Below are 13,492 nucleotides of genomic sequence, written 5' to 3' on the forward strand. Positions count from 1 at the left end.
CATGTCTGGCAAAGGCATATAACCTTCCTTTCCCCCCAAACATAAAATGACAGTTTGGTAGAGGGGAATTTTTTCATTTTGACAGGGCAATAGCAGCGGTGTTCTAATTTCCATTGTCCTCTTGCTTGAAATTACCCTCCCTTAATAATAAAAGCCTTCCCAATACAATGAGTATTGAACAAAATAGGTGTTAGAAAGACTGTAGATTTCAGATTGTGGGGGGATCTGGGATTTAAATTCAGGTCATTAGAAAAATGACCAGTAATCTGTGATATGTTTCACTGGAATTGGTCTGTTTTTTGTTTTTGTGTGTGTTTTTCTAGCACAGTGGTTCTCAGACCTCACCTACGTCAGAATCACTTGAAGGGCTTGTTAAAACACAAGTTGCTGAGCCCCACCCTCCGTGGTTTCTGTTTTAGTAGGGCTGGGTGAGGCCTGAAATTCTGCATTTCTAACCAGTTCTCAGGTGATGCTGCTGCTGGTTTGGGAACCGCACTTTGAGAACCACCAGTAGATCAGGCTGGTGAAATGTCGAAAATCGTGACCTGACTTGTGTCAAATCTGATACAAAGCAAAAAGCTGAGTTTCTGGCCAACTGCTTTCTAGTTGGACTTAACAAGAAGTCTGGTATGCCGATGTAAAACCGATAGCTAGTGGGAAGCAGCCGCATAGCACAGGGAGATCAGCTCGGTGCTTTGTGACCACCTAGAGGGGTGGGATAGGGAGGGTGGGAGGGAGGGAGACACAAGAGGGAAGGGATATGGGGATGTATGTAGACGTATAGCTGATTCACTTTGTTATAAAGCAGAAACTAACACACCATTGTGAAGCAATTATACTCCAATAAAGATGTTAAAAAAAAAAGTCTGGTATGGGTTGGTCGAGCTGATGGACACAGTTCACATCTGGGTTTTAAGTGTTAAAGGACCATGTCAGAGGAATGATTCTTTTATACACCCCAGAGAAGAAATATGAAGGAAAAATGTACAAGGGTTTTGAGAATGGTAAAGATATAAATTGGCACCGAAGTTTCATTATAGGCCTTGTGCAATGGGATAATTTTTCTTGCCCTAATTTTCCCTGCATAATTCTGAATTATTTTAATCTACAAATAATTTATTTATAAGGAGGGTTGATTTGAGAACATTATACTCTGTGCGGCTCCTAGGATAAGCCTTGGGGTCCTTTGTTCTTAAATGCCTGTCCTATAACAGAAAACCACTCTTGGCACCAGGGCTCAAGAATTTTGGGACTCTTACCTCTGTCTAAACATAACACAGGAAGGCAGGGACTATGCCACAATCCAGCCTTACACAAATGGAAACCATAATAGTGTCAAATGACTAAAACATTTTATTAGTGAGGTTTCTGTCCTTTACTCAATCCATGGATTAGGGGAGCACAGTGCCTCACAAGCAGCGGAGCACTCTTCCGGAGGGACTTTGGGCAAGAACGAGTTTTATGGTATATTAGAAGAGGCAACACGGAAACAGCACATGATTGGCTAGGAGGTTGGGAACTTTCTTATAAGGCTAGCAGCTCCTATTTTCTAGGGTAAGGTGAGCTAGTTAAAGCTGAGTTGGAGGATTGGTGTTAGACAAGGTGCCTTGACAGGTGTTTCCCCTAAGTGCAGGCTGACTTTGGTTTATATTTGTGATGCGGGCTGCGGGGGCGGGTGGCCTCCATCCTGTGGGTCCCTGTATAGGAATTAACTTCATCAGTAGTGTCGTAGGATGATGGGGTGGAAGGGGACTTCGAGGTCATCTGTCTCCATCTCCGTCTGATCAGCAGACCTAGCTGGGGTGTTTGAAGGAGCTGACTCTGCAGCAAACTGCACAAGCTCACATGGCCACTGGGGGTGGGTCTGGGCGGAGATCTTCAGGATAAAGGGCCGGCACGTCCTGCTGTCTTGCTTGTGCTGGCGCCACGCTTGCTGTGTGGTCATGCCTCTGTGACCTGGTGTGTGAAGGCAGGGGATTCAGGCTCTGAGAAGAGGAGGACATCATTGCACCTGGCAGCTAAAGCTTGACACCACCATCCCTCGGGTTTCATAGAGTCTGTAGTTTCACTGGGAGGTCAGCCGACTTGCTCTCTGCTGTTGAGTGTGGGCGAGGAAGTGGGGGGAAAGGACCGGGTGATGAGAGAGTAGGAAGACAAAGAGAGACCGTGAGGAGTGGAAAGTTCGTTGAAGGGTTTAAGGAAAAGGCGAGTGAGACACAACAGCCCCAATTTAAAATACACAGCTTCAAGGGTTCTGCCATATGCAGCGGACCGCGGACTTTACACCTGCTGTCACTTACTCCTTGCCGTGCGGTGCTGGCTCTGGGACCGTTGGACCTCAGATGGAGCGCCTGCTCGGTGCCACAGGACAGCCAGCTCTAGGGCATGTTTCCCAGGCTGCATCTGGATGGTGTGTCCAGTGGAAGGCATCCGTAGGACCGAAAGGTGAGGGGGTGGGAGAAGCCAGGGAGACCCATCCCCCTCCGACCTCTGCCCCAGGAGGCTGCTCTGGCAGCAGCTGCAGACAAGCCCTCAGCGTCCCAGCTTCCTCAGCTGACCCTGGACTTCCATAACTTCATCTCCTCTCTTTGTCTTCCACCGCAGGGTAGTAGCAGCTTCCTCCCCATCTCAACTCCTCCGTCGTCTGTGGAAATAATTCCCCGCATGGAGCCCTTTCTATTATAAATACTTAAAAGTAGTTTGTTTGATTGGTTAGATCCGGAGACAGGTTAGATTATTATTCCTAGTGAACAGAAGAGTAAACTGCGGCTTATATAGGTTAAATAGCTTGTCCAAGGTCATCACAACTAGCAAATGATGAAATTGGTATTCAAAATGTAAGACTGCAGAGCTCACACTCTTAATACACTACTATGTGGCCTCTCAGAATGAGTTAGAAGTAATTAAGGAAAAGGAAGGAAAATCTTTTCATGTATGAAATGGTAATGATGTGGAAGCGTTGCTTTGACCTTAAGAAATTAGGTAATCTCTGTGGCAGAGTAAGTGTGTGCGCCCAGTGTTTCATAGTCCTAAATCTTGGTAAATTAATTCAACTCAGGCACTGGTGCTAGTCTTTTATTATTCCTCGTTTTCTTGGTTGATCACAAGGGGTTACTTATTTCCACTCATCTATTCCATCTATTCCATTTCAGTTTGTGAAAATGTGGCCCGAGCCTCGCTTTGAAACTCAGGTTGCTATAGAAACTTTTGACTGGAGGTGGATGGATCACGAAGGTTTATTAATGAGAATTTCCTCCTTCTACCTCTGGGCTCAGTTTGTGTGAAAATCCAAGAAAGGCTCATTAGTTTTTGTATTAGGGTTCTCCAGAGAAACATACCCAACAGGATGGATACAGATAGAGAAAGATTTATTTTAAGGAACTGGCCCTCATGATGATGGAGGCTGACATGTCAGCAAGCCGGAGACCCAGGAGGGAGATGGTGTGGTTCCAGTCCAAATGCTGTCTGGCTTGAGACCTAGAAAGAGTGGATGTTTCTGTGTGAGTCCAAAGGCAGGAAAAAAAAGGATGTCCCAGCTGAAGGCAGTCAGGCAGTTCTTCCTTACTAGTGGGAGGGTCAGCCTTTTTGTTCTATTCAGGCCTTCAACCGATTGGATGAGGCCCACCCATGTTAGGAAGAGCAACCTGTTTTAATCAGTCTACTGATTGGAATGTTGATCTCACCCCAAAACACCCTCACAGACACAGCCAGAATAATGTTTGGCCAAATGTCTGGGCACCCTGTGGTCCAGTCTGGTTGCACATAAAATTAACTATCACAGTTCTCGTTACTGAAGGCTAACTTTTCCTCCTGTTTGGTGATCAAAGCAGATGGTTGTCTCTCCAGTCAGCCCTACGGGATGCTGATTTCAGGCATCAGAGGAGAGTGTATCCTTGAATTGAGTTGCTGTCAGAAACCTGTCTTGAATTGATGGCTACCAGAGAGTCACCTGATATTCGAAAGATACTGTGCTCCCAGGAGCATCAGTATCACTTAGGGAAGTTTTAGAAATGCAGATTCTTGGGCCTCACCTCAGACCTACTGAATTAGAAACTCTGAAGGTAGGGCCCAGCAATCAGTGTTTTAACAAGCCCTCCAGGTGATTCTGATGCATGCTCAAATTTGAAAACCAGTGGTCTAGGCTACGACAGTCTCAGTTTCTCAAACAGAGCCATGGAGCTTGTATTGGTCAGCAAATGTATTATTGGGGATGTTGACTGAAAAAAAATGCACAATGTAAGAGTTGTGAGTTAAGTTTTATTCAGGGACCTTATGAGGACCATAGCCTGGGAAACAGCCTCTCAGTAGCTCTGAGGTGACTGCTTGGAAGCAGTAGGGGAGGAGCCAGTATGTATATGAATTTTTTTGGCTGGGAAATACATGTCAAGTATAAAAAGATTACTACTAATCACAAAGAACAGATATCTCAAGTTAATGATTTTAGTACTTTTGTATGTATGGAAGATGCAACAAACTGGGGCTAGTGAAATTCTTCATTAGATATGCATCGTAACTATCTAGAGGCTGTATATCTTAGAGTTTCGTGAGATTTTGCTAAGAGAATAAAAATGAAATGTTTTATTTTGAAAAAAAATCCAAAAAGCACAATATAAATGTATTCTAAGTAGCCTAAATGATCAGTTTGTATACAAATACTGCCGTACTATTTCTTTGTCCATAATTTGTGTCTGTATTAGTTTTTGTGTTGGTTTAGGGTAGAATTCCTTTGCCACGGGTTAATGAGATGCATTTGTGCTAAGTGAAGACTGGGTGAATTGTTTAGGAGTTTGAACCTAGAAAAGTGATAGAAAATTGAGGTGTCGTGAGGCATGACATTACCTGCATGTCGGACTCGAGGCCCTTGCAGTCAATGCCTATTCCGGTGTGATTTAGTTGAAGCAAACAGTGTCATCTCTCATCTGATTTAGTGCTGATAACTTGAATATTACTGGTTTTGTAGTTTTGTACCTGTTTAGTCTATAACCTTGTTTTGGCTTTATAGTTGTTTGTATATATAAGCCCAAGGACCTTAAACTGAAATTTATATTTATATATATCTAAGTAATGTAACAATGAAAATAATTTATGTTAACTTTGGGGTCTGTACAAATTTATTACCTTTAAAAGGAATTTGTTTTCATATCAATAAGGATAGGCACACTTATGCAACAATATTAAAAAAAATAAACTGTTTTTTTCATATCTACTTTTATTTATTTATTTGGTTACACCAGGTCTTAGTTGTGTCTGGCAGGCTCCTTAGTTGCGGCTTGTTGGCTCCTTAGTTGCAGCTCACTGGCTTCTTTAGTTGCAGCACGTGTGCTCCTTAGTTGTGGCTCACCAGCTCCTTAGTTGTGACATGTGAACTCTTAGTTGTGGCATGCATGTGGAATCTAGTTCCCTGACCAGGGATCAAACCTGGGGCCCCTGCATTGGGAGCACGGAGTCTTAACCACTGCGCCACCAGGGAAGTCCCTAATCTCAGTTATTAACTCAACAGAAGTTTAGGGAGTTTTGCTAATTGACCTCAACTAGACTCAGGGACCCAGGCTGACTGAGGTTTTGTTTTGACGTTAGCATTCTTTTAAAAATTATTTTTTTTTAATTGAGATATAATTCACACATTTAAAAGAATACAATCCTGTGGTTTTTAGTATATTCATATGGTTATGCAACCATCACTACTACCTAATTCCAAAACATTTTCATCACCCCCAAAAGAAACTCTGTACCCATTAGCAGTCACTTCCCATTTTCCCTACCCATCAGCCCCTGGCAGCCACTAATCTGCTTTCTGTCTCTATGGATTTACCTACTTTGGACATTTCATATCAATGGAATCACACAGTATATGGCCTCTGCGTCTGGCTTCTTTTACTTAGCATAATGTTTTCATCCATATTGTAGCATTTATCAGAACTTCATTCCTTTTTATTGCTGAATAATATTCCACTGGACGGATAAACCACATTTTGTTTATCCATTCATCAATTAATGGACATGGGTTATTTCCACCTTCTGGCTATGTGAATAATGCTGCTATGAACATTCATGTATAAAATTTGAGCGAACATATGTCTTTAATTTTCTTGGGTATATACCTAGGAGTGAAATTTCGGGGTCATAAGATAGGTAACGCTATTTTAACCTTTTGAGGAACTGCCAAACTATTTGCCACAGTGGCCGCACCACTTTACATTCCTACCAACAGTGTACAATTGTTCCAATTTCTCCATATCCTCCTCAATACTTGTTATTGTCTATCTTTTTGATTATAGCCATCCTAGTAGGTATGAAGCAGTTTTGATTTACGTTTCCCTGATGACTAATGATTTTGAGCATCTTTTCATGTGCTTATTGGCCACTTGTGTATCTCCTTTGGAGAAATGTGTCTTCAAATCCTCTCTTTTTGATTGGGTTATTTGTCCTTTTATTGTTGAGTTGTAAGAGTTCTTTATATATTCTGGATACTAGACCTTTATCAGATATATGATTTGCAAATATTTCTTCTCTTTCTGTGGGTTGTCTTATCACTTTCTTGATAGTATTCTCTCTTTTTTTTAAAATTTATTTATGTATTTATTTTTGGCCACATTGGGTCTTCATTGCTGCCCGTGGGCTTTCTCTAGTTGTGGTAAGCGGGGACTACTCTTTGTTGTGGTGCACAGGCTTCTCATTGCGGTGGCTTCTCTTGTTGCGGAGCACGGCCTCTAGGCACGCAGGCTCAGTAGTTGTGGCCTGTGGGCTCTAGAGTGCAGGCTCAGTAGTTGTGGCACACGGGTTTAGTTGCTCTGTGGCATGTGGGATCTTGCCAGACCAGGGCTCGAACCTGTGTCCCCTGCATTGGCAGATGGATTCTTAACTACTGCGCCACCAAGGAAGCCCCAATAGTATTCTTTGATGCACAAAAGTTTTTAATTTTTATGAAGTCCAATTTATCTATTTTTTTCTTTGGTTGCTTGTGCTTTGGGTATCATATATAAGAATCTGTTGTCGAGTACCCTAATGACCACAACAGTATGCATGTTGTGAAAAAATGTGCCCTGGCATTTAAAGCTTCCACTTGAGACTTCCATGTATTACTGATGCTCACATTTCATTGGCCACAAAATGTCACATGGTTTCACCTAATTTAAGGGGGCAGAGATATGCAATCTTACCATGTGTCTGAAAATGGGGAAACCAGAAATATTTGGTTAACAACACTAATGACCACCACAGTTTAACTCACACTTGAGAAACACCAAACAACATATGTGGTATAAGTTAGAACCAAAAGCTCTGTCTTCACTGAAATACAACCAGGTCTTAGGTTCTCATATTTTTTCAAGGATCTATATGAGAACTGGTCACATGAAAAAGTTTTAACATCTTCAGCAAATTTGGACCAAACTGTATTGTTTGTTATGTTATTTGGTGGCTTTTACATAAGGAAATGCATGGTAATTCTTTTTAGAATTTAGTAACAGGAAGACATTTATTTATAGATAAAGTTAATGTGCTTCCTTTTTATTTTGGAGTGGGAAATGTGTTTTTGTCTTTATTTTGTTGCTAGGAAGCTCAGAGCTGAAATTCATGACCATCTCATATCTTTCCCTTTCTTTTTCAAATAGTAAGATTTTTTCCTGAAATGTTTATTTTATCTGTCTTGTATCATGTTTTTGTTTTTGTTTTTGTTTTTTTTTCCCCTGAGTACCTCATTTTTTGCCAGGCAGTTAGGAGATAAATTATAAATAAATTACAGATATTATTAGCTTTTTCAAATCCAGTTCTTAGGTCAATGTTATGCTTAATTTTCAAATTTTACAGATAATTCTATCATTTTCATGCATCATAATTACAATCATGAACTTTTTTTAAAAATTAATTAATTAATTTTTTGGCTGCATTGGGTCTTAGTTGCAGCACACGGGATATTTCTTTGCTGCACACAGGCTCTTAGTTGCAGTGCATGGGCTTCTTTCTAGCTGTGGCACACGGGCTTAGTTGTCCCACAGCATGTGGGATCTTAATTCCCCAACCAGGGATCGAACTGGCATCCCCTGCATGTCAAGACAGATTCTTAACCACTGGACCACCAGGGAAGTCCCTACAATCATGAAATTAAGACATGAAACTGGTACAACATGAGTAAGGGGTGGAGAAAATGGGTGGAGGCACCTTTACTCAAGAGTAGACACTTTGGTAATTGCACGATACTCACACTTTTGTGGGAGGGTAGTGTGGAAATCATATCACAAGCCTCAAAATTATGCATACTGTTAGATTCAAGATTGAACTTCTGGGTATTTATCCTAAGAAAATAATTTAGGAAATGGCCAAAGGTTAATAGTTATATAATATCTAATGCTTTTTAAGCTCATGGTTAGTGCCTTATATGTATTATCTCATTTAAAAGATAGGCACCACTATTACCCCATTTAACAGATGGGGAATCTGAGGCCCAGAGAGTTTTAAGTGACTTGCCTGAGGTCACTCGCAGCTAGTGAGGGCAGTGTCTGGGACTCAGACCAAAGCAGTCCAACTCCAGAGTCCAGAATTTTAATTATTATTCCCAGTGCAGATATGAGAGCAAAATCTGGAAACAGTAAAAATATTCAAAAATAGAAATTTGTTAAATGAATTAAGCCATACATTGGGATACCATGCTACCACTTAAAGTGTTGCAAAATGATTTATTGACATGGGAGTCTATTCACTATATATTGCTGAGTGAAAAAAACAGGAGATTTTAAAAGGCATGCTAGGTATGATATAAACGTGTGTGTGTTTGCATGTATGGGTCTGTGTCTGTGAGGGGACTGACACTTTGAAAAGGGCCTGGAGCAGTGGTTCCCAGCTTTCCGGGTGTCTTAGACTCCCTGGAGGAAACTTTAAAAAATACTGATGCCGGACCAATAAAATCAGACCAGACCAATGAAATAAATCAGACTTCTCCAGACCAATGAATTCAGAATCTCTGGGCGTGTGTCCCAGGTTTCAGTATTTTTAAAAATCTTCCCAGGTTATTACAGTATGTTGCCAAGGTTGAGGACCACGGGTAGAGCGGGAAGTCCATCTAGGTATTGAGTGGTTGTCCCTGAATAGAATGGGAGTTGCCTCCTTTCTTTTTATCTTTTCTGTGTACTTTTTTTTTTCTGTAATGAGGATATTACTTGTAATTCGAAAATTTTTTAATCGAAATAAATATGCTTCAGAGCCTAGGAAATGAAATGCTTTGTTCCTTTTGCTTTCCCTTACTTTTCTAAACCTTGTAACTTACTATTTTATTTTCTAGCATGTAAGTATATTTATAGCAAAGATATACAATGTGTATGTGTGTGTCTGTGTCTGTATGTCTCTGTCTGTGTGTTTGTGTGCCTTGAGTGCTCCATGGTACCTGCCAGGGAAGGAAGGGGGACAGTTGAGTGCAGTCCCTCAGGGAGCCAAACCATGGTGTACGTGCCTGGGGACCAAGCCAGGTACGACAGTCCCAGTTCTCCAACAGCCTCGGGTGGTGAAGTTCCACCCAGGAGCCGCTCCTGCAGTTTCATCCATGCCTGCTAGGGTGACCAGTCATCCCAGTTAGCCCGGGACTCTTCTGCTTTTAACACTGAGTGTCTTGAGTATCGAGAAGCACCTCAGTGTTGGGCAAACAGGACAGTTGGTCACCCTGTCCTTGCTCTGATGGGCACTGTCATCCTTTGCTCTTGACTCTATCTCTCTCTGAGCTTCAGCACTTACACCCCATCCAGGTGGCAACTCTTTGTAACTACCTAATCCAACACAGGGAGGCAGGGATGGGGCAAACTACATTGGTATTTTTCTTTTCTTTTCAAAATGTATTTTTCTTTTTTCATCTGTCTTTTTTTCTGAAGGAGGGTATCTCCAAGCCTAACAGTACCAGGATTTACTCTCTTGTAATTTGCTCTGGGCTGTCCTTGATGGCCTTGAACATGGTCAATTTCCTAATCTATAGGAGAGCTGCGGTATTCTTGCTGAGTAGTACATTTAAAAAATATTCCTGAATCATAATACATTTCTCTAGGGTATGTTAAAGGCTTGCCAGCCAGCCCTTCATTGTGACTTACCTTAGGTAGGTTTTTGTAAAAAGCTGGCCTGGATTGTGCTTAGATAACCATAGAAATGGAGTCAAAACAATCTATTTCTCCCTCTCTCTCTCTTTTCCTAAATTGCTGTTTGATCTCGTCATTTTCTGCTAAATCTTGGCCCCTGTTTCAAATTGCACATCTTTTTGCAATCTTTCAAATTGCACGCTTTTTACATGGTTTGACTGATACAACAAACCTTCTTTGAAATGTACACAGTATGTCAAACCGTTTTGATTACTTACAATATTTGTAGTATAACAGCACTGCATATATATCACTCTTTCTCTTAAACTTGGTGCATCAAAAATTTTCCCATTCATTTGCATATATATCATCTTTACCCATCAGTTCCCACTGACTAATGGCTCACAGCTGACCCAAATCAGTTAAACTGAAGTGTTTTTGATGTATTAAAAAAATATTAAGAACCAAAGCTCTATTCCCAAGCTGCGGTAAGATCTAGCTTGTCAGACAGAGCTGAAGATTTGAGGCCAAAGTTGTATTAGGGATGGTAAGGTTGTACGATCTCTTTACAAAAATGGAGACTGGACTCATTATTGACCAGAACCGGGTAAAACATTTACCCTCCTTCTGCTGTAGCTGCTCACTTAGGAAAAACTGATTTCATCAGGCAAAATTTCCCCGACCCCTTACTCAATTCAGATAGCCTTGGTACATTACAAAATTATTCTTTTTACAGAAGACTAAATAGCTGGTTCTTCTCTAGCAATTGTAACATTTCCTTCAAAATGTGAATGGAATATAACCCCCCTGTTTATTGAGCTAGCATATTAGTTAAGTATAGGGTCAATGACTTTTCTCTCTTTCTGTAAACACCTGGCTGGTTATAGACAAATAGGAAGAAAACTGGGCAAACAGAACTTTTTCCCATCCATCAGGTCATGGCAGGGGCACTCCCTACCCCCTTCAACTGTGAAGACATATTTTCCTTCCAGAAAGGTTTGCGGGATAGAGGAGCTGGTATCCGGTGTCTCTCTTTTAGGAACCTTTGGACTTTGGCTACCTTGTACATCTTTCTCCTGTGCCCTTAAAAAACACTTCTGTTCTGTTTCCATTTCTTTTTGGTTAAATGTCTTGTTTTAACATTAATAACTCAGCAAATGTTGGCTCCCTTCCTTAGTCATGGATGCTTTTATTCCTTTTAATTTCTAACATTAGTATTTCTCAAAGCCTTCCTCCCCTAACCCCCATGGAAGGGATAGCTAAAATTAGTGGAAACATTGGGCATTTTTAAATATGTAAGATATACTGCACTTTAAAAACTCTCACTGGCAGAGGACTTACAGTTACTGAGACTGAGACCACCTGACCTAACTCCCCTCTTCCTACCCACTTCAGCATCTCTGTGTTTTCACCCATCCTTCCTTCCTTCCTCATATCACAGAAGCAGAAGTGTCCATAGTTAATACTTTCCCATTGCATCTTATACCCGCCCCCCACCGCCCCCGCCGACTTTTCTGAAACCTTGCAGTTTCCTTTTTCGATTGTATCATTAGTCTGGTCTTCATTCTATTCTTTTCCACTGAGTCCTTCTCAGCCTCCAAACATACTTTAGCTTCCTCCTTCCAAAGAAGTAACCTGCTCTCGTTTCACTGCCCTTTCACTGCCGTACTCTCCTTCTCCTCATTGCTGAGCTTCTCCTGCCTTATCTCAAAAATACAAAGCTTCTGATCCTTCAGAACCCTGCTCAAAAGCTTGACAACCTCCAGGTGGGAAGGACCTTACTCCCCTGCCCTCTGCTCCCCAAATTTCTCTCCTTCCAGAGGAAAGACCCTGATTCTCAGGATAACCTTCCTCTGTCCCCTGGTTTCCACAACAGTGTGCTAAACCAGAGGGGTGAAACTCAAGATCAAGTTTTCCCTTAGTATAGCCACCATTGAGAACAGTAGTCAGCTTGATCACTGCATTGGTTGACCTGTTAAATTTGAGCATCTTCCAAGAACAGACAGGAAGAGGGTGGTGAATAATTAAGTCAGAAATCACATTAAGAAAAGAAATATTTTCTCCTTAGGTAGGAGCCTAGTCCTGTTTCGGGAAGCTACTGGGCTTCCATCATTACGTGGCATAGCACAGTTTCTATCCATTTAGTTTCTATCTTCACCTGGTGGGGGGGAATCTACCAGTATAAAAGAGGAGTCATATCAGTCTTTAATGGACCTTTTGTTACTCAAAGAAGGGCTCTGACATTCCATCAAATTTTAAGGCTCTTTCTGTTTCATTTAGTTTAGTGTTCCTCAGTGAGCGTCCTTTGGGTATTTCATCCAGGACAGTTATTCTTTGACTACTATATGATATTAAGCATCCTTGCTTCCCCCCCGTGTTCTGATGACACCAAGGGTTTGGGGGAACCACTGCTGACCATGGTTGAAAACACAATATTTTTACATGCATATTGTGGCACGCAGAATTCTAGGATGACCCCCAGTGACCCACACACTTATCTCATCTCCTCTCCTTGAATGTGGGCAGAACCTGTGAGTATGACGAGATACCATGGTTATGCTACGTGATATGACAAAAGGGAGATTAGCCTATTGGACTTGACCTAATCCAGTGGGCCCTTTAAAAGCAGAGAGTTTTCTGTGGCTGGTTCCAGAGGAGAAAGTCAGAGTTTCAAAGCAAAAGGATTCTACACGCCATTGCTGGCTTGAAGGTGGAGGCCACGTGGCAAGGGAGGGAGGTGGCCTTTAGGAGCTAAGAGCAGCCTGGCTGATAGTCATGGAGGAGATGGGAAATTCAGTCTTATAACTGCAAGGAAAAGAATTCTGCCCACACTTGAATGAGCTTGGAAGAGGACCCTGAGCCCCAGATGAGAAACTCAGCCCACCTTGATTTCAGCCCAGTGAGATCTGAACAGAGATCCCAGCCGCTCTGTGCCTGGACTTCTAACCTACAAAACTGTGAGAGAATCAGCTTTTGGTAATTTGTTAACACAGCAATAGAAAACGAATACACATGCATTTGTCTTTAAAAAGTATATAGCTTTCCCCCCAAAATATATAATTCCCCAAATTATAATGCTCTCAATTACAGGAATGGCACCTGCTTCATCTTGGGTTATCACCATGCCCAGTGATGCCTCGTCATGGCAGAACTCAATTAATGCCTATCTAGTGAATGAATGACATTTTAAGGTTCATCTTAAGGTGGGGGATAGGGAGAGAGAAGTAATCCTTCCTATAAAGTTGTCCCAATTTCAACAGAATAACATGGCTTTAGTACCTGCTGTGTTCAAGGCACTAATCAAATGCTGTGACATACTGATTTCTTTCAGTGGCTGGAGATATTCAGCCAAACTCGATTTTTTCCTGGACTTGCCTGAAGATTTTCTTCCTTGGCAAGAATTTAACAAGAAAGAGCCAGGTCTACATATGATTTTA

The sequence above is a fragment of the Leucopleurus acutus genome, assembly GCF_964270905.1.
Source record: "Leucopleurus acutus genome assembly, chromosome: 6".
NCBI classification, from domain to species: domain Eukaryota; kingdom Metazoa; phylum Chordata; class Mammalia; order Artiodactyla; family Delphinidae; genus Leucopleurus; species Leucopleurus acutus.